Source organism: Poecile atricapillus, chromosome 1 (genome assembly GCF_030490865.1).
Source record: "Poecile atricapillus isolate bPoeAtr1 chromosome 1, bPoeAtr1.hap1, whole genome shotgun sequence".
Taxonomy (NCBI): domain Eukaryota; kingdom Metazoa; phylum Chordata; class Aves; order Passeriformes; family Paridae; genus Poecile; species Poecile atricapillus.
In genome coordinates this window covers 68,655,614-68,675,210 of record NC_081249.1, presented here as the reverse complement: position 1 = coordinate 68,675,210, position 19,597 = coordinate 68,655,614, and positions in this window count along the sequence as shown.

Here is a 19,597-nt window from a genome sequence, read left to right as displayed (position 1 = left end):
CAGATCTCCACTGCCAGGGATCTTCTAACACACAACAACGGAAAGCTGCCTTTTCCATGGAAATCCTGGTTCTGCAGCATCTCTCAAAATTGTGAGACTGGAACACCCTGGCTTCAAAGCCCAGGAACTGGAGCGGGGACATAATTCTCTTTCAGGCTCCATGTTCATTGCTCTTTTGTCTTGGGCAAAGCAATAATCCCATGGTTTTTTGCCACTTCAGACCCAGAATAACAAATTCTTCAGAAAGAAAAGATCGTCCTTTTACAGTGTCCTGCTTTACAAAAGGGTGAGAATGTCATTTTTATCTCCTCTTTGAATTGATAAAATAATTACTTACTTCTAGGCACTTTTAATTAAAACTCTGCTGTATTGTTAGTTATGTTTAAAACAGTTAATATTGAATCACTCAATCTACAATTTCCTGAAAGCAGCAACCACTGCTGCATTTAATATTCCAATCCCAAACCATCCTGGAAGAGTTATTTTTATTTGTACACTTCAGTGACCACTGGTAATTCTGCAGCTCAAATCAACATAATGCTTTTTCCATTCCCCAAAATGACACCAAAGTATTTGTGAGAATTGTAGTTGTCCAACCAAATTATCATCAATCACATTAAATTAGAAAGCATGAGAGGGACTGTTCCACTTTAAATCATCGTTTTTGTTCCAAGTAGAGCAAGAGAAATACAGTTCCTAGTCTTCGCTGCTAACATTCCCAGACTTCACTTCCCATTCCCTCTATTCCTGCTGCTGATGCTCTGCAGGCATCACCAGGTGTGGGGACTTTCCATTGAGGATGACAACAATTTGGAGACGCCATGGCATTGCCCAGTCAGCACCCAGTGGAGCAGGCTGGGACACCCAGGGCTGCAATGGGAGAAAAAGAGACAGAAAACAAAGTTCAATAGAAGAAAGTTGCCTGCACAGAGATGTTACCACACACTATAGTGGACCTGAGATCCCCAGGGGATGCTGTGGCTGAATACCTCACCCAGGCATCTCTGTGCACCCTGGCTCAGCAGTGCTTCTGCCCCTCTGCTCTTCCACAGCCCACAGGCACTGAGGTAGGGGCTGTCTTTTTCTGTGCCTGGCCTTCCTGGTTTGACTCATCATTCATGCTAAGTGAAAACTGCATTTCCAGAGCTCTCCCTGTATAGCCATTTCCTGGAATTGTGCACAGCTGGAGATTATACCCATCTGGGCACTAAAAAGCCTGGTATTTTTCACATGGTATCTCATTCCAGCCTTGCGCTGACATTTGCATGGAAAGAGGTTTCACAGAAAACCTGAGGTAACTCTGCATCCTCATGTCAGGTGAAGCTAAATAGCAGTGCAACTTCAAAACTCAGTTTATAGTCACAGCAATCCCTCCACACACCTTGAGGTGGATAGATACAGCATCACTCACAGCATCCTTGAGAAATCCCTTGGGAAGGCCTAGCAGGGAAAAAAGACAGATAGAGCTGGGACTTTTTCCTTCAGCTTCTTGGCCATAGGGAGTAAACAAACCCAGATTCTGGAGCACCCAAGTAACGTGTGGGCTTTCAGGACCAGCTCTGCCAACTCAGCCAGCTGCCTTCAGTGCCGACCACAGGAGACAATAGCATTGTCACCTGCGTGGTCACACCCAGGCTGGATGCTCTGCTGCCTGCCTGCAGCTGATGCAGTTCTGCAGCACTGAGTCTCCAGACCCCAAAACGCCAACAGTGATGTGGGGGAAGTGCGAAGGAATTCATCACCTCTGCTTTCTCTGGTGCTCACCAGCAATAAAACACTGACCACACCAGCATGACATCCCCAATTCTCCTCTGGGACAAAGGATGAGATTTGCTTTCAAAACTAGGATTTAAATATGCTCTTTAGATTCTGTTTCAGGGACTGTCGGCTTAGATCCGACTAAGCCAGACCCCCTCTGCCGGGAGCAGAAATGGCTGGGGATGACATTGACATAAAAGAAAACCCAGAAGCGTAAGGAGCATCCAGGGACACCGAAGCGTCGGAAAACCAGCACTAAGCACCTCCGTTCTCTCACCCTCTCTGTGCAGTGCAGGCTCTCCAGCACCTATGGCCACAGTTTACCTTTCCCCGCACTACGAGCCGAGCCTGGGGAAAGCCAGGCAGAAACACCAAGCCCGCACACTTCCAGGGTCAAGACGCAGGGGAAGGAGCCCGGCTGGCTCCCGGGAGCTGTGCGGCGGGAGGCCGGCAGAGGGCAGCTGCACCCTGCCCAACGCCGGGAACGCCGCTCCGGGAATGCCGCTCCGGGAATGCCGCCGCTCTCCCGCTGGGCTCGGGGCTGGCGGCTCCGGCTGGCCCCCGCTGCCCACCCTCAGCACCTCTGGGCCGGCCTCTCTGCCCTCAGCCTCGGGGTCTGAGCGGCAGAAATGCTGCAGCCCATCGCATCTGAGCTGCGGCTGCCTGGAGAGGGCTCGGTGTGCTCCTGAGGCGCCCCCGCTGATGCTGCTGCCTTTCTGCAGGGAAGGATGGGCTGGGCAGCTGTCAGCGCCTGTGGGAGCTCCCAGACCTCGGGGTGAGTGACAGGGCGGCAGGGGTGCCGTCCTCATCCTGGCCCCGATGGGTTTCCTGGAAAATGTCCATGCAGCCCATGCCAGAAATGGAGTGAATGCCTTCCAAGGGTGGCGGGCTCACCCTCCGGGCAGGGGAGGCTGCCCCGCTGCTCCCATTTCCAAGCACTCCCTGCCACACGTAAATGAGGGGGTGAGCTGGCGCAGGAACACACCGTGCATCGCAGAGACATAAGGAAGGGCACAGCCTTGTTAGAGATGCATTTTCTGCAAATCATTCCTCAGTAAATAGATCTGAGGAGCCCCAGCTCTTACATAAACGTAATCGAAGAGGGTGAGTGGAAGAAATTTTATCCCAGAAATAATTTATGGCCATTCTTTCCCCAGTAGCTATGGCCCGGGCAATTAGGTGATCCACATCCGTGTGTGGCAAACAAACTTGGACTGGAAATGATTGCTGGCTTCAGCAGTAATTTTGTTATCTTCCCAAAGTGAAGGTGTACTGCTGGGGCCCATCTTCAGTCTCAAGCATTTTCTTTCTCCTCTTTCCTCAAGTCCACTCTGGGATTTATATCCTGGCTTTTGCCACACTTTATCTGCATGCGGGATAAAAACAATCCTACTGCAAACAGCAATCACAGCCACAATGTTTCCATCTGCAACATACGGCACTGCTGAAGGCTGGTGGAGACAGCCCGTATTTCCAAACTGAAAAGTCAGCAGAGAAGAGGAGAGAAAAATAATTAACTATGATAATTAATTAGGAAATCACTGTGGCAATTTTATACCCCCAGGATAGAAAACACACCAGCAGCTCATCTCATTGGTACTTCACCATGTTCCTATGAAAATATGTGGGAAGGACACACCGCTGGTCCCAAAGGTGCTGTGCACAGCAGTGGGACCAGAGATAAGTCACACACATGTTCCTGACCCGAGCTGTGCCAGAGCAGCATGGCCACAAGCAACTCCAGGTGCATCACAGCATGAGGAGCCTGGTGCACTCCTCTCTTCAGCCATGGAGACAGAGACTTTCTAATTTGTACAAGGACACCAACACTGAGTTAAGCAATCAAAAATGACACCATCTCTTGGCACCAACCTACTGGTGTAGTGGCTCTGCCTGAGCTGGCAGCTGCCTGGTGGTGGCCCATGACACCATGGAACGAATGTCTCCTGTGTGCCAGGGAGATGTGGGTCTGACAGCCTGGGCTGGCCAGGTGAGCCAAGGTGGCTGCTTCCTTTGCTTGTCGATATTATCTTGCATTTTGAAGCCACAGGCAGGGATGGGCATGGGCCATGGTGCATTCCTGTGCTCGGCCAGACAGACTGCCTTCTACATGCCTTCTACATTCACTGCCTTCTACATGGACATGGACAGCAAGTTCTGGCATCAAGAGTCTGACAGAGCCCTGGGCAGGGTGGTTGCCCTGTTGTTTGTTCTCCTGCCTTTTACAGCCACAGGCACAGACAGGGACAGGACCAGACCATGATACACACCCATCCCCTCCCTCCACAGCCACTCAGCCAGACATTTCTGCAGCTTTCAACAAAGCCTAAGGGCAGAAAGGTACACAGAGCCCCAGTCTGCGCTGCACCATATTTCCACCAGCAGCTGGAGGCTCCCCACAGCCATAGACAAGGGGAACCAGCCTTTGCAGTGTTCAAAACACGTGTGTCTGTGGCACCTGGGGAAACAGCTTTGTGGTGAAGATGGTAGTGCTGGGTTAATGGGCTCCATGATCTTAGAGGACTTTTCCAACCTTAACAATTCTATGAAGCCATGATTCCAGTCCTCATTTACATGACACTGCTCATTGACTGTGACACAAATTCATATTCAGCTCAGGTTCTCTGAATGATTTTCAACTAATAAACTACGAATAAAATGCAACCTATTGTATATACAATGAATTTTCCTGGCATATACACATGGTTTGTAGTTTTCTCTTCAGCATGCATTTCCTCAAATGAAAACTTGGAATTATGTATAAAAGAATCCAAAATTTTACAATACAAATCACTACTGTTACTGTAAATATTTTCCACCATCATAGTAATGTTGTTAAAACATGAAGCTTTCAGAACAAAGCGATGCCCAACTTAGACTACAGGATGGTCTGGGGCACTTTTAGCAAGGAAAGTATAACAAGTCACTTTCTGATTTCTTTTTCCACTTCAGCTTGTTCTCATTTTCTGTTATAGTATTTAAAACTGTTTAACTTTTTGTGGTTTAAAATGAAATGCAGATATTGTAACATAATATTTTGTAACCTTGCATATTCTGGACTAACTTGAGAAATCAAGGCTCTTCTCCTGTGTAGAGGACTGTAACTAAATCAACTATTTACAAACTAATTCTTATCAGAAATGCAGGTTCTGCAGCTCTCAGCACAACCAATGACAGTGCTTTGTCACCCCCGTAGTGCAAAAGTGTTTCCTGATGTTCACACAGAGCCTCCTGTTTCTGTTTGTGCCGCTTGCCTCAAGTTCTGGGGCAAGGATTCTGGGGATGGTGGCATGGGTTGACTTCTGCCAAGCAATGCTGCCAGGATCTCTCATCCATGGTATCTCACACATGGTAGTTACTCATAAAGTAAACCAGGAAGGGGAGCAGGAGTCTTGCCTGGCAGAACAAGCCCTGGAGGGTGAAATCCCATCCCTGAGGCAAGGGGAGCTCTGCATCCTCTTGAAGACTTGTTGCACATCCTCAGAGCAAAGCCAAGGTAGCCAGTGATGGAACCTTGGCCCTGGCACACCCACTGAGCTCCTTGCCTGAGCACCCGCAGTGCTGGCACCCAGCACACATTTCTGTTTCACTGTCCTTGAGCTTTTCTCTGCATGCACTTGCCACGGGGCCCCAAATCAAAAACCTTTGCGGTTTAAGAGGGATTCTACTCCACAAGAACCAAGCTGCTTCTGCATGGACATCACAGCCCACAGACTGAGCAAAGAGTGAATCTCCATGAGTCATTGAGCTCTTCTCCCACAGAGAAGCAGCTCGCTCTTGGTTACATGCCGGAGGTGCCTGTGTCTTCAGCAGGAGGTGGGAAAAGGAAGTTTTTAGCTCTCAAGTGTAAAACAAATGTTCAATAAATAGAATCACTTTTCAGCCATGAAAAAGCAGTGTTCGAGTCACTTCTGCCCCGGAGCTATTTACTTGGCTACAAAACTGGTGGGTGTAGAACAAAGCAGCTCCTGAGTTTTGTTATGCACACTGCAGGATTTTGTTTGAGCACCTTGGGTGTCTGTCTGGATCGCTTTGAAATAAGTCTGAGGTGAGGTGCAGGCGATGCTGTGGGGACACTGTGACTGGGGCAGCTCAAACTCAGCCCTTCCCAGGCACTCAGAGAAAAAGATCTGCTTGTGGGGTAGGGCAGACAAGTGGGTAAAGTTTGTTGATGGTCACTTGTCCAGTGCTATCTCCCCCATTTCCCTAAATAATTTGCCACAAATTAATTAATACACTTGAAGCCTCAGCCCCTTCCAGTGCCCATCCCCTGCCACCCTCTGGACCAGAGTGCTGCTGAGAAGGCAGGAGTCAGTAGTGGTTTCTGAGATAAAAATTGCAGGTCGAATCATAAGATGACTAGCACTTATTGTGACTTTCACAGGAACAAGTCAAAATGCACCTACACTGGACAGAAATTTGGAATATTCCTTCACATATCCTGTCAGCTGGATACTCTCCAGCTACATCCCTGTTACCATTGTGAGCATGGTAGGCAGCTTTCTGTGGAACTAGACCTCAGTATCCCACCATGCCTCATCCATGCTGAGCATGATTAATCCAAATCCTTCCAGGGGACACCCCAGAGCTTCCTCTGGATGGGGTGGTGCTAGATCCTTGCCCAGAGATGCAGAGATGTGTGTTTGGGTAGTGTTTGCCCACAGGTCACCTCCCATTCCCTCCCAGGGAATTCCCCACTTGCCTTTGGGTCCCTGTAGGGCCTCTGCCCTAAGGCAGCAGAGCATCCACAACCTTTCCCACATCATCATCCCAGCGCAGGAGTTTTGGGAAAAATGCCATGGCTGGGCCCTGGCAGGGACAACTTGGACTTATTCTGGATATAATTCTGGTGCATTTGAGTGGCTGTTTGGCATGCATCTCTCTTCACAGCTGAGCACAGCCAACAGGATACACCTTCTTCCCCCCACCACTCCACTCTGTGCGGGCCTGTCTAGTCTGAAACATCACTAGCTTAATTTAAGAAGTTATTTTGTGAGAAAGACTGACCCATGCCAAAACTAACACAGGAAAAGAACCATCATCTGTTTCCTCTTTAGAATGCTATTGCTATGCCAAAACCATGCCCAAACCCCTAATGTTTGATCCAAGACACCATCCAACAAAAATAAAACCACTTATGGTTGCACTCCTAGCCTAGTCCAGCCAGGAGGTAGGGAGCACCTAGTGCTTGGGAGGCATTTGCTTAGGAGACGCAACTTTGGGACACCCCATGTTTGTGAATAATTTGTTGTGCAAAATCCAAATGTTCCAGAGGAGACCTTTTTGTGGTGCCAGCATCATTATTCAGTAAATTGCACGTGCATCCAGTATCTTCATGGAAAACCAGGCTGAAATAACCACCTCTGAAGAAACCAGTACAGAGCAGTTGGCTGATTAAGTAAAGCAAAAATGGTTTTAGTCCTAAACTTACTTATTCAGAATTAAATCCTTTTGTTTCAGAAGAGAGGTCCATGTGGGAATTGCTTGGGTATATGTATCACCAGCTCCCAGTGGGAGGGTGCCAACAATTTCAACATGAAATTAAAACACAAAATAAACATAAAAACACTAGCACAAAATTAAAAAATTTGGGAAAGCAAAAAAAAGAAAACCAGTGGAAAAAAAATCCCAAAGAACAAATCCTGGAGCAGGTCCAGGAGCTGTGATATTGAACCAGGGTATCACAGCTGAGTCCCAGCACCTAGTGCAGGATGTTGCCCAGTTTGGAGTGAGAAGCCAGGGAAGAGATGGGGCACAAACAGAGGCTACATGGCCTAGGTGCTCGTGGGGTTTGCTGCTTCTGACCGTGCCCTTGCAAGCAGGCAGGGTGGTACCTGCGAGGGAGAAAGATGACACCTACAGTAAATTGTGACTCTGCTAAAGGCAGCCTGTGTCTGTGAACAATTCTGACCTGCCTGAGCTGTGCCACCCAAAACAGCCCCACTCTGGTTTGTGGTCTCTGGCAAAGAGAAGGGATTGGCACACTGTGTTTCCTCTGCCTTGGCAGGAGGAACCCAGCTGAGCAGGTGGGGCAGCTTCTTCAGCCAAACAAATGATATTGCTTCATCAGGAAACAGCCTCTGGATCCAGCCCATGCCTGCCTGGCTGGGATCACTCAGGGCATAGCAGGGCAAACCCAGCAGGGACAAACAGGAGAACTACACGGGCCTAATGAGGATGGCCAGAGTCTCCAGGCTGCTCTGCAGGTTGTCATCAGCATGCTGAGCTGCAGCAGTGCTCAGGGATGCTGCCAGACAGACAGGTTATCCATCCCAGACTCCAAAGGACCACATGTGGCTGAGCCCTGAGCAGTGCCTGCTGCAAAGAGTCATAGTGGAGTAAGAAGAGGCAAAAGGGAAGTGGGCTCTAGTGTCAGCAGGGCACAGTGAGAAGGTTTACTCCTGAAGGCTTTGCTGTAGGCACCAGAGAGTCTTCCCTGGTTATGAGAAAGATGTACTGGGAGCAAAGAGATCAACTCTGAGCAGACTGTGCCACAGGGTTGCAAAAAACATTACTGGAAAGATGTCAAGGCTCATGGCTGATATCTGGATTTTTTAACTTCACGAATAAATACAGAGTTCCTCTAATTTACTACTACATTAAACACATAAACCAACAACTTATTGTTTCATAATCTCTCGGGGGAGGTTCGGCTGTTGCGGGGTGAATGTTGGAAGTTAGTCCAGCAGTTTCACTGTGAGAGCTCTTTGTGAGATGGGACTTCAGCAACAATTGCTGCTCCCCAGGAAATGTAGCTTCACACTGCCATGGCTATCTGAAGAAGAAATGGGGTGCTGGATGTAAAATGCTGTCCAGGAGCAACATAGCCATGAAGCCTGCAGCTCTCCTGGTCCTGCAGTTTGCGGGGTCCCAGCAAAGCTTGGAGCCACTCTTCTGGGTTTCTTCCACATCCATAGTGAACTCCTCTTGGCCAACAATCTCTCCTTGGCCTCTCTGTTCCCTTGATTCCCATTTCAGAGAAACGCCTGTATTTCTCAAAAACTCTCCCTTTGCCCAGCAGCTTTCAAAGTGCCTTTGGAACATTTTTCTTCACTTTTGTTTTTCCATTCAATCCCATTTCTTCAGCAATTGTGTGATACTTAATGCAAATATCTTCATAGGTCAAGTCACTTCAGGTGTTGAGTTGTTGAATGAGATGAGAGAAGTAACAAGTTGAATCTGTTCAGTTTCTATGGCAGCAAGAAGAGAGGAGATTTTATTAGGCTTTGCTTTCAAGACACAGCTTCCAGAGCAGTTCCCAGGTTCTGGTAATCAGCAGTCCCTGTGTGACCTGTGGCTTCAGGACCTGCCAGACCCACAGACATGCTGCTGATGAAGCTGGCTGGCAGCTCCCGCCTCTCAGGAGATCAGTATGGAGCAGAAACCCCAGGGCTGAAGTGCTGCTGAGCAGCAGTTCAGGGGGAAAATAAGAAAACTTGGTGAGGACAGTCTAGTGGCTGAACTAAATTAACTAAAATCTGTCCTCCCTCAAACAACCTCATGGGCAGAGGACACTGCTCCATCCCTAGGATCTAAAGCCAGAAAACTGACTTTTTACACAAATGTGAGATGCTGAACAACAGGTGAAACACTGTAATTCTTCATGACATTACACAGGGCTGAAAGTGCATAATCGTATGTTTAAAATCCGGGAAGAGCTTTGCAATAGTGGAACAATTTCTGTAAGTAACATTTTGTTTAATGTAGCTGTGGAGCAAGCTCAGATCTGCTTTTCCATCAGTGCTGTTTACAATGAATGAAAGTGTGTTGGGTGTCAGGATCACCAGCATTGCTGCTTTGCTAGGAGTCCTGGGGGACACAGAGCCTTCCCTATGAGCTGCCTGCTCCTGCAAAGTGGTTTGTCTGCATACTTGTAGGTATCCTCCAAAATGTTCTTTCAGGATTTCTACAGACACAAAACATACCTTTCACATTTGTAATGAGAAAGCACAACATTTTTAGATGTAATTCAGCATTCTTGGTTTTATTCTCCATCTTACTGCACTGATAGGCCAGATTAGGTTTTTCCTTGACCAAAAAACAGGGTGCTTTTAAGAATCAAATAGCAATGTGCCCTTCTGCCTTTGAATAGCAGGGAAAGCTTTTCTGAAGTCTTGTGAGAGTCTCTGCAGCACATAATGTGGTAGCTGGACCTGCAGGGGGAGGAGGTACTGCTAGCACAAGAGGAAGAGTCAGCAAACAAAATGATGGATACCACTTAGGTGAAATGTGAAGGGCTTTGGGGAGGTGTCTGGAATCAGAGAATGGAAGAAAGAATGGGGAGAGAATGACACACATGGATGCCTTTGGTAGCCCGGCCAGGACAAATCAAGCTGAGGTCTTGCTTTTCCACCAAAGGTGAACACTTTTTTTTTCCACAGGAAGCATAAATCTTCAGCTCCCCAGTATGAAAAAATTGACTCTGAAAGAGCAGAATTTCAGAATAGTGGCACGTGGCATCAGGAATTGGACTTCCCTCTCTAGCTTTAGACATATAAAACTGATTCCTGATCCCATGAAGGCAGTATATAGCCTTGGAGCTAAGCTTGGCACTCACAGGGACTTGGTCCCTTCCCAGATATGTTGAGCCATGTGGAGTCTTAAAGTACACTTGTAATGAAACCCCAAAATGGGTTGTTTCCACTGGCTAAGTCTAAGGTGGTTGTCCCTCTAATCTCCAGATTGGACTCCCACTCTGTAGCCAATAAAGAAAGACAGTAAACTCCAAATACCATCATCAACACTATCAACTCAGCAGTCTTAGACACACACCTCAGGATGAGATCAGTCCTCCAAGGGGAGCACAGCACCTTCCACAGATGAAGGGGACAGCCCAGGAGCCAGCTGGGCTCCAGCCCTGCCTCCAAGACCTGAAGTGAGGTGACATGACTCCCACCTGACACAATCTCTCACATCACCCCCATCTGGCCAAATGATGCTCATCAATCTTCTCTTTTATCACTGCCAACAATCTGAGCATTAATTAGGATCACAGGCCAAGAGGTCACAACTACGGAATTCCCAGGTCTGTCCAGTTCTGTCTCCAGGGTCTTGGTGCAGCTGCTGCCTCTATGAGAGTTCCCAGTAGTGCTTGTAGGGCACCTCTGGTCCAAGAGCCATTACTAGCACAGCTCTCCTTCAACCCTTTTGTGCATTGCCCCGTCCAAAGTGAAATGCTGCTCCATGGACTAGGATTACACTGCTTTCTTTAATAAAAGTTGTGCTGCATGAAGATGAAATTTTATCCTACTCCTATGCCAACAAGCCATCTGCATAGGCTCCATTTCAAGTGATCGTGGCTGTTGTCTCCCTGCTGTCATTGCCCTGCAGGTTACTTCAAGTGTGTCAGAGAATGACAGAATAACTCAGGTTAGAAGGGACCTCTGGAAGTCATCAGGTACCAGCCCAGCTCTAAGTAGGTCCAGTTATAGCAAGCTGATCAGGACCATGACAAATTTTAACACTGTCAAGGACAGAGACACTACCACCTCTCTGGGCAGCCTGTGCCAGTGTCTGACCACTCTCACAGTGCCATACTGATGCCATATATCTACACAGAATTTCCTGTGCTGTCTCTCACACATGTGAGTGCTCTAAGGATCCATATTTTGTATTACCTCCCATAGGGCAGTTGCAGGCATTAACTGGATCTTTCCTTTGCCTTCTCTTCATATGGCTGGATAAGCTCAGCTCTCTCACCATCTCCTGGTACTTAAATGTGCACCAGACATCTTGGCGACCTCCACCAGGCTTTCTCCGGACCATCAATCCCCCAAAAACTGTATCTGTACACCAGTGCTCCTCTCCCTGGCTTTGCTTTGTCCCCTGGGGAAAGGACACCCTCCCACTTGTGTCTAACAAGAAGCACATGCAGCAATCACAGGACCGACAGTGCCTCCCGTGTCCAGGTTCCTGGAGCACCCAAGCACCAGGGGTCAAGACCCCAAACCAGCAGGTGAGCAAGGGAGAAGGATACACCTTGTCACTCTCATTCTGAGGACAGAAAGAGCACAACAGGGTTTGCAGCAGCACAAAAAAAAAAAAACTTAGGATGGGATGTGAGCATCTTATCAGCCCCCAGGATTAAATCTATTTTACAGATATAGAGTTAAATCTATTTCACAGATATAGAAATGATGAAGAAGGAGACTAAGGAACTATACCACAGAAAGCCTTCAAAGACCAGGATGCCTGACCACTGGCACAGGGCATGTTACCCTTGAGATGCTTCAGGGAATCTCTCTAAGATTTTAGACCAGCTAGGGTCAGGTCACTGTCTTTAATACAGGAAGGTGAAACTTATGCTGAGGACGTGTACTCAAAATGTATTTGCAAATGACACAGTGACTCTGCATTCAGCAAGTGTCACCAGCCGTGGGAAATAAGGAAAACCCCTCCTGCCTGTGAAAGATTTTGAATGCAGACGACAGAGAGTACAAAGGGTTGTGGGTGCCTTCCTGTGTGCAGAGCCCTGATGGAATCTCAGTTTGCAGGGCTGCTCTATCCACAGCAAATTGTGGGCTGAGCCTAGAAAAGATTAGAGCTAGCCTCACATCTCAGAGCCTGAGGGCACAATTTAGCAAGCACAGCCCTGTGATCCCAGAGTCACTCACCCTCCCCGGGGCTGCCCTGGCACTTTGTGGCACCCAGAGCACAGCCTGCCCACCACACAGGAGCCTTCACAGCAGCACAGCCTTGCAATTGGCTCTGAAGTGGAAGAAACTGTTTTCTCAGCATTTTATTTCAACTAATGTGTCCAGGCCAGTATCACAGTGTGCTATTAATCCTGCCCTGGTTTGTAATTCTGCTTTCATGTTGGCTCCATTTATCTCTTTTTAATACTGCTATCTGGCCTTCTGGTTCTCAAATATGGGGTCTATTTTTTTTTGTCTGCTGCAGCAGAATGAGCTAATTTGGTCCTTCAGTGCATAAGCAACAGGACTGTGAAGTGGAATAGAAGGTGATTTTATCTCTGTGTACGTCCTTGGTCAGGTTGACACTATAGCACTGCATCCTGCTGAGGTGCCATATTTAAAAGAGTACATCAAAAAATTGTAGCGGGTACAGAAAAGAGACATAAAAAATGCTTTGAGAGCTGGAGAAAACCACTTCCAGGGAGAGACTTCTAGAGGTCAGCCTCTGTAACTTGTCAGAAAGAAAACTGAGAAGTGATCTTATGATGTCTATAAGTACATGTGTGGAGAGAAAATATGGGATGCTAAGAAGGCACAAAAAATTTAAGTCTGAGAAAGGCCCACAGATAGACAATGATGGGCACTGGAGAACATGCCAAGCTGAATTAGAAATCAGGCGCACTTTTTAGCCATAAGGACATTAACCTTCTGGAGAAAATTGCACAGCAAGTGACAGATAGTGCACTTCTTGACGTGTTTGAGACAAGATTGGATGCTAATTCTACATGTCAGGATAGAGGCAGGATTACCTAGTGGATGGAAATTGAGGTGAGTTTGCCCGAATGCAGTGTGGGAGGCAACAGAATCTACCTTCACAAAAACTAGAATCCCACATTTTGTTTTACACGCCTTTTCTTCCTGTTCTCCATCATGCTCTTGGACAAAATCCTTGTGGTGGGGAAGCAGCTCAGTCCCTAAAGCATTAATAAACAGGCCAAGTAGTCACTTTAAAGGCTGGGGGTGATGTAGGGAGGGAGAAGTGGATGTGAGGATGCGTGCTGTGAGGCTGCTGCCGTGCGAACACCTTTAGGACTGTGGAGCACTGGGATGAATGTCAGCATCCCAGCTACCCCAGTATTTCCACACTGGCCAGCATGGAAATACCCATCCAGCTTGGTGTGAAAAAGTGTCATCAGATCCCTGAAACTGAACTTCTCCTTCTGCCTCTGCTGGTGGGTGCCAGAGCATGAAGCAGTGCTCTAAACTCATGTCTTTGGTGTACAGGAGAAGTGGGGGGAAAAGGCTGTAAAGCCCAAATTGTTGCAGAACTCATCAGAACTAGGTCCAGATGATTGCTTAGTCCACTGCCCTGCTCACAGGCAGGATGGCTCCTCCAGTGCTGTTTGTGGGGAACAATTTTTAGTCCAGATACATCTTGCTGGAATCGTGTCTCCACAACACTTTCAATTTTTGCTGTAGGGATGTTTGCTTTTTTTCCCTCGATGTTTAACACAAATATCCCATATGTTAACTTGAGCCTGTTTCCTTCTGCCTTCCCCAGTGTGGACACCAAGAATGGTATATCCTCTCCCTCTTCAAAATTTTTTAGATTTTAAAAGATTTTTTGAAACTTGATTTAAAAACAGACTTTTTTGAAAAATGCCAAGTTAACTTCCCTGGAAGTTTTCTTTTTAAAAATGTAGCAACCCTCATTCTGAGCACCTTCCTCCACTGTGGAGGAAGTCAAACAGACTGTGTTTCTTTCTCTTCTATTCCTTACTGCCTTTCTGTGGAGGCACTCAGTTCCCCCATGTTCTCCTAACCACAGTCCCAGCACTAGGAGCAGAGGCCCATGGGATAAGGACAGGAAACCCTTTCTTCCACCCAGAGGACAGGATGCTGGTCCCTCGTACCCGGCTGGTGATGCCCTGAGACACCCAGACCCTTCCCTGCACTGCTGTGGCTGCTCAGGTGATTTCCCTATCCTGCACATATACAGTTCATAAATATATCCCCAATCATGCAACTCCTCTTTAGTAAACATGGACCTTTTAAAAGACTCCTACACGTCTGCATCAGAAAAACAACACGTCAGAAAGCCGCAAAGAGAAACTTCCAATTAAGCACACTTTGTAAATCATCTGCGGTTTCTAAACAAGCCTGGTGCATCACATTCCTCTTGGTTTTCCTCGTGATGGATGTTTGCAGTCAGCACTTTGTACACAAACCTTTGCAGTGGCTTTAAAGCTGAAGCTGCTCTGAGCAAGAGGCGCGTGCCTGAGCCCAGCCCCAAGGCCAGGAGCTGCATCCAGCCCCCAGCTATGACTGATAGATGCACAAACAGAAAGCTGCTGGGTGTGTAAAGCAACTGCTGAGCTGTTCCAGCCCTTAAAACTTCCTCAAGGGGCTTATGAATCTTGAAAACAGTTTGAACCCTTTCTTTCCCTGACAGTTTCTTACTCTCTTAAAGGACACATTTCTGCAGATGGCTGAATTTGGGAGGCTGCTGTTGGATCAAGGAGTCAAGTGCTCTTCAAGAATTCAGAGCTCAGCAGGACTCTGAATCCCTTCCAGCTGAACCCTTATGCTGTACAGCCTCTCTGCTTCTTAAGAAATTTCAGTATTTATCAATCCAGTGTGGACACCACATCTCAAGAACCCTAAATTAAAGGGGTTATAAACTCCATGTACATGGCATATAAAACATTGTTTGAGGGATTTCTGCTGGCTGAGCAACTGGGTTCTGCACACTCGATACCTGCACATTCCTCTTACATGGAAAACTCCAAGGCTTCAATAAAAAACAAGGCTTAAGTGTAAATTTGCAATGAGTCCTGAGAGACTGGAGGAGATACTGGAACATTTGTTTCAAGGCATGCTAAATCAATTCTTAAGAAAAGAATGAGTTTGTCTCAAGGTTAAAATTGAAGCTGAAGAGCAGAGCTTACTGGAGACACAAATGGTCCAGCTCTGTGCAGTGTAGCAACAACAGCTGGAAAATCCTGGTGGGACCAGAAAACCTTTGGGAAGCTAAGCCAGGATATATTTCACCATCTCTCTTTGGGAGCAGATGGAAATGGTCCCAACCTCATCTTCACAAAGAGCAGACTGTCCGTGCTTCCAGCTGCCCTTGCCCCACAATGACCCAGCTGAGTCTGGGAGCTACCCAGCCAAACTGCAAACCATCCCATGGCTGTGGTCTGGACAGCTTCCTTCAGCAAAGGCTGTGTTTGACCTCAGCCCTTGGAAGACACCATCTCTAGGGCTGCTAACAAGCATCAGGGACAGCAACAAGCTCAGTACATCCTGGCTGCACCCATGATGGGATGGATCTCCTACCGCTGCTCTTGCCTCTTCCTTTGCCCATCTTGGCTTGTCTCACTGGTGTCCCCAGTTTCTTGTTCAGCCTGGGATTATCATTTCTGCTTGCCTGTCTGGCACCTTGCACAGCACAGGTCTCCGAAGAGATGCAGTGTCCACATTCATATCAATGGCCTCAGCAATACCCCTTTCATGGGACCCTCTGTCCCCCTCCCTTGAGAAGAGTGTTAGCAAAACTCAAGCTATGAGAAATCACAATATAACAACCAAAGCCATATAAACTATGAGTCTGTTCCAAACTCATACCTGGAAAGCATCCATGGATCCTCACTTGGGCAGCTCCATCATTGTTCCAGGACTAGCTTCAGCAGCAGGAATTCCTATCACCTATTTCTTCTTCATCCTGTCCCATGGTCCTTCCCTGATCATGTTCAACACCATCTCAAGTAAGTGTGACTCCCATTTGGGGAGCTGTGTGGTGGGTTCAGATACAACCTTGTTCCTGTGTTCCTGTCCTTTATCAAACCTGGCCAGGTGTTTTTTCTAAAGTGTGACAGTTTTTGTCTTCTTAAAACTAGCCTGTACCATTAGAGGAAAAGACTGGCCAGGCAGCCTGCAGGTAACTTCTGTCAAAAGGACAAAATACCTCTTGCTGGAAGAAGTCTTTGAGAAATAGAACTGCTGGGTCTCTAACGGGAGACAAAGCCTTTGTATTCCCAGGGTCACCAGGCAGCAAAGCTGTGGTTGTCTACACAGAGCCACTGCAGGCTGCTGGCACACTCACAGAGCCCCAGCAGAGCAACACAACAGAAAAACCACAAAACAGCCCCGTCACTGAGGAGCAGAAGAGCAATGGTTTTATTCCCACCTTAGCTGTAAGAGCCACCACCAGATACAAAGGGAATCTCTTGAACAGACTCAGTCTAAGTGGGTTCACTTTTTACATAATAGGATTTCTGGTGCCAAATGCTTAACAGCTCTTTGGGAGGCTGCAGTTTGGTTTTGCATCTGGACAGCTCAAAAACAAGGAGCAGGCACTGGAGAATCCTGTACCAGCAGGATCCTGCACAGAATGACTGGGCACTCATGGCAGTGGGGACCTGAGTGTGAGTGCCTAGCCTCCAAGACAAAGGCAGAGGCAGGGAGACTGCAGAAGGTGCTTGCTGTCCATCCTGTTCTTACACACATTCACCCCTGGTTACTGGTGGTCATGGATCCCTGGTGTGTGTTAGCTGGTCCCAAATATTTTCTTCCCCTTTGTCTGGGCAGCATCCAAACATCCACAAAAATGCTGTGGTCTCCAACCATGTGGGTGCATGCAGCTATATCCCCTGCAAAGAGAATATCCACATCTTTTCTATTGCTGCTGTCTGCAGACCTCCTGCATCTTCCACCACTTCCCTGTGCATCCCACTGCCTATGAACACCTCACTTACCTAATGAGGCCTGTATGCTGGGCAATAATAACATACCTAAATCTCCTGCCCTCCTGCAGGTCATAAAACAAAATACTTGGTTTATTTGACTGATTACAGGAATATACCATGACAGCAATTTCTTTTTTTCTTTGCCTTACTGGGTAACTTGTTGTGTGTAGCTTATGGACCCACCACGTACATTCCTGATGATCTGTGTTAAATAAAGAACAGGCTCAGTCAGAAAGGAAGGGTGCTGAGAAGGACCCAGTTTATACAAGAGCCTGAAGGACTTTCTACAGTACAACAAAGCACAAGGTGTTGCTTTATATGGTGAGTCTACAAAAGCATTCAGGGATGTAAATATCAGGGAGTGAGAAATATTTGTTAGACAGCACTATCAGCACAAGATCAGATGGATACAAATCGAGTGAGAACTTAGACTGGAAACAAGTTCCAAATCATCTGTGAGAAAACAAAACATCTGGATATGCCAAAGAGATGTAAAAGGCCTCCTGGGTTACAGGCTCCAGTCCATCTTAAAACAGATTAGTTTGTCATTTGTTCCTTTGTTTTAAAGTAAGTTTCCTATTCTTCTCCCATCCACATCTATATTGCATGCCTGAGGGAATGCTGTTCCCCTCTCCTCACCACTGATTTCCCTTGCCCGGACTGGGGCGGCACACGGGGCTGCAGCCCAGCATCCCATCCTACCCCAACACTGCCTGAGCTCCTCCCCAGCCTTTTGCGCACAGTTTGCTCCCCCAGGCTTCACTCGGGGCTGTTTTGCAAAAGCACAGCTGCCTTGGCCGGGGAAGGAGGGAAGCCTGGATGGGGGGCCAAGCATTTGCTTAAGCTAGGCAGTTCCCAGTTTAAATAAATCTGAATGCCCAGGGTCTAGGGAGGGAGGCTGACCTGGCAGTGGCACTGCTGTGTGGGTGGGAGCCCCACAGGGAAGGGGCCGATTGCCTGCCTCATTCCCCCAGAGCTGAGGCACACAGCTCAGGCAGGGGAGAAGCAGGCTCTTGGCTCCTTGGCAAGAGGGAAGGAGTCTGGTCTCCCAGCACCATGGTAGAAATGTCTAATTAGATACAACAGAGGGACAGATATGCATACTCAGGGACCTTTCTACACAAGCATAATTTAAGGAAAGCCAAATATTTATTTTAAATGGCTGTGCCATATGTTGATGAAATGCTAATCTGCACAGAAGAAAACACACTGTAAATAAACTCCCCAGAAGCACCTCACATTCACTGAGCTTCATCTTTCTAAGCAAACTAACAAGTAGAAAATAAAATCAACACCATCCATTATAGACTCTTTTCCGTAAGAAATTCAGGCAAGTTTAGGATGACATGGGCCAGTGCTTTTCAGAGCATCATCTGTAGCCCACAGGAGCACCTATTAAGGGTCTGCAAAAGGTATTTAAGATAAACAAACTTGCTCTATTTAATTCACAACGCAGAGATCTGCAGCCTCAGTACAAAAAATTCTAGGGGGATGCAAACCTAAAGCAACTGAAAAACACTACTGTCTGCTTTAGGGTTGGGAACTGGGAGCTGGAGGGACAGTTTTGTCCAAGACCTTGCACCTCTCTTCCCATCCTTCTACCATCTCAGCCCCCCACAAGCATTTGGAGCATCTCTTCTTGCACCCCCAAATTGTACCCAGCACAACAAAGCCCCAGGACTCTACAGAAATACACCACTATTAACATTGCCTTATTCTTCTAGCCCTCCAAACACAGCTCCAGTCCTACCACATGCCAGAGTTTGAAGACATTTCAAGACAGGCAGCAAGCTTTTAGAAAGTCCAATTTGATTATCTAAAAGGCAGCTTTTGTAGCAGCAGTAACAGATTGGCCCCTGGACATTGACATGTTTTAAAGCAGCAAGGCTGGGTGATGAAATCTGTTGGCAGTGCCTGCAATTGGTTTCCTTTGAGCTGCTTCCACCCTCTTATGTAGGTTCTCCTCACTGGTGAAGACGCAAAGACCCACACTTTTATCAATATGCATATTGCAGTGTTGTCAGCATTTCCTTGAGGGTATTCCCCTTTTCTTCTTGCTTGTATTTATAAACCCTGGGCAGAGTTGCTATGGTTTCTGCTCCCGCCAGTCCAATTGGTATTCTATGCTGTTCATCTCATAGATGAACACCTTCACCATTTGGGTGACCTTTCCCTCACAAGGAAGATCTCACGCCATCAGCCTGGTCTGTCAGATGTCACACAACACACTGTGCCAGAACACCAACCGCCAAGCAAAAGAGGGCTCTCTTTTGGAACCAAATCATCTGCAAAGGCTGAGAGATGGATAAACAATGGTAATTATTTCAAAACAAATTGGAAACAGAAAACACAGCCCAGCAGTGCAACAGCTAGACAAAAAGGAAAGCCACAAAAAGAAGAAATTTCAGCTCTCTATGTCTTGAGTACTCTTGTATCTTCCTCTAGGCAAGTATTTTT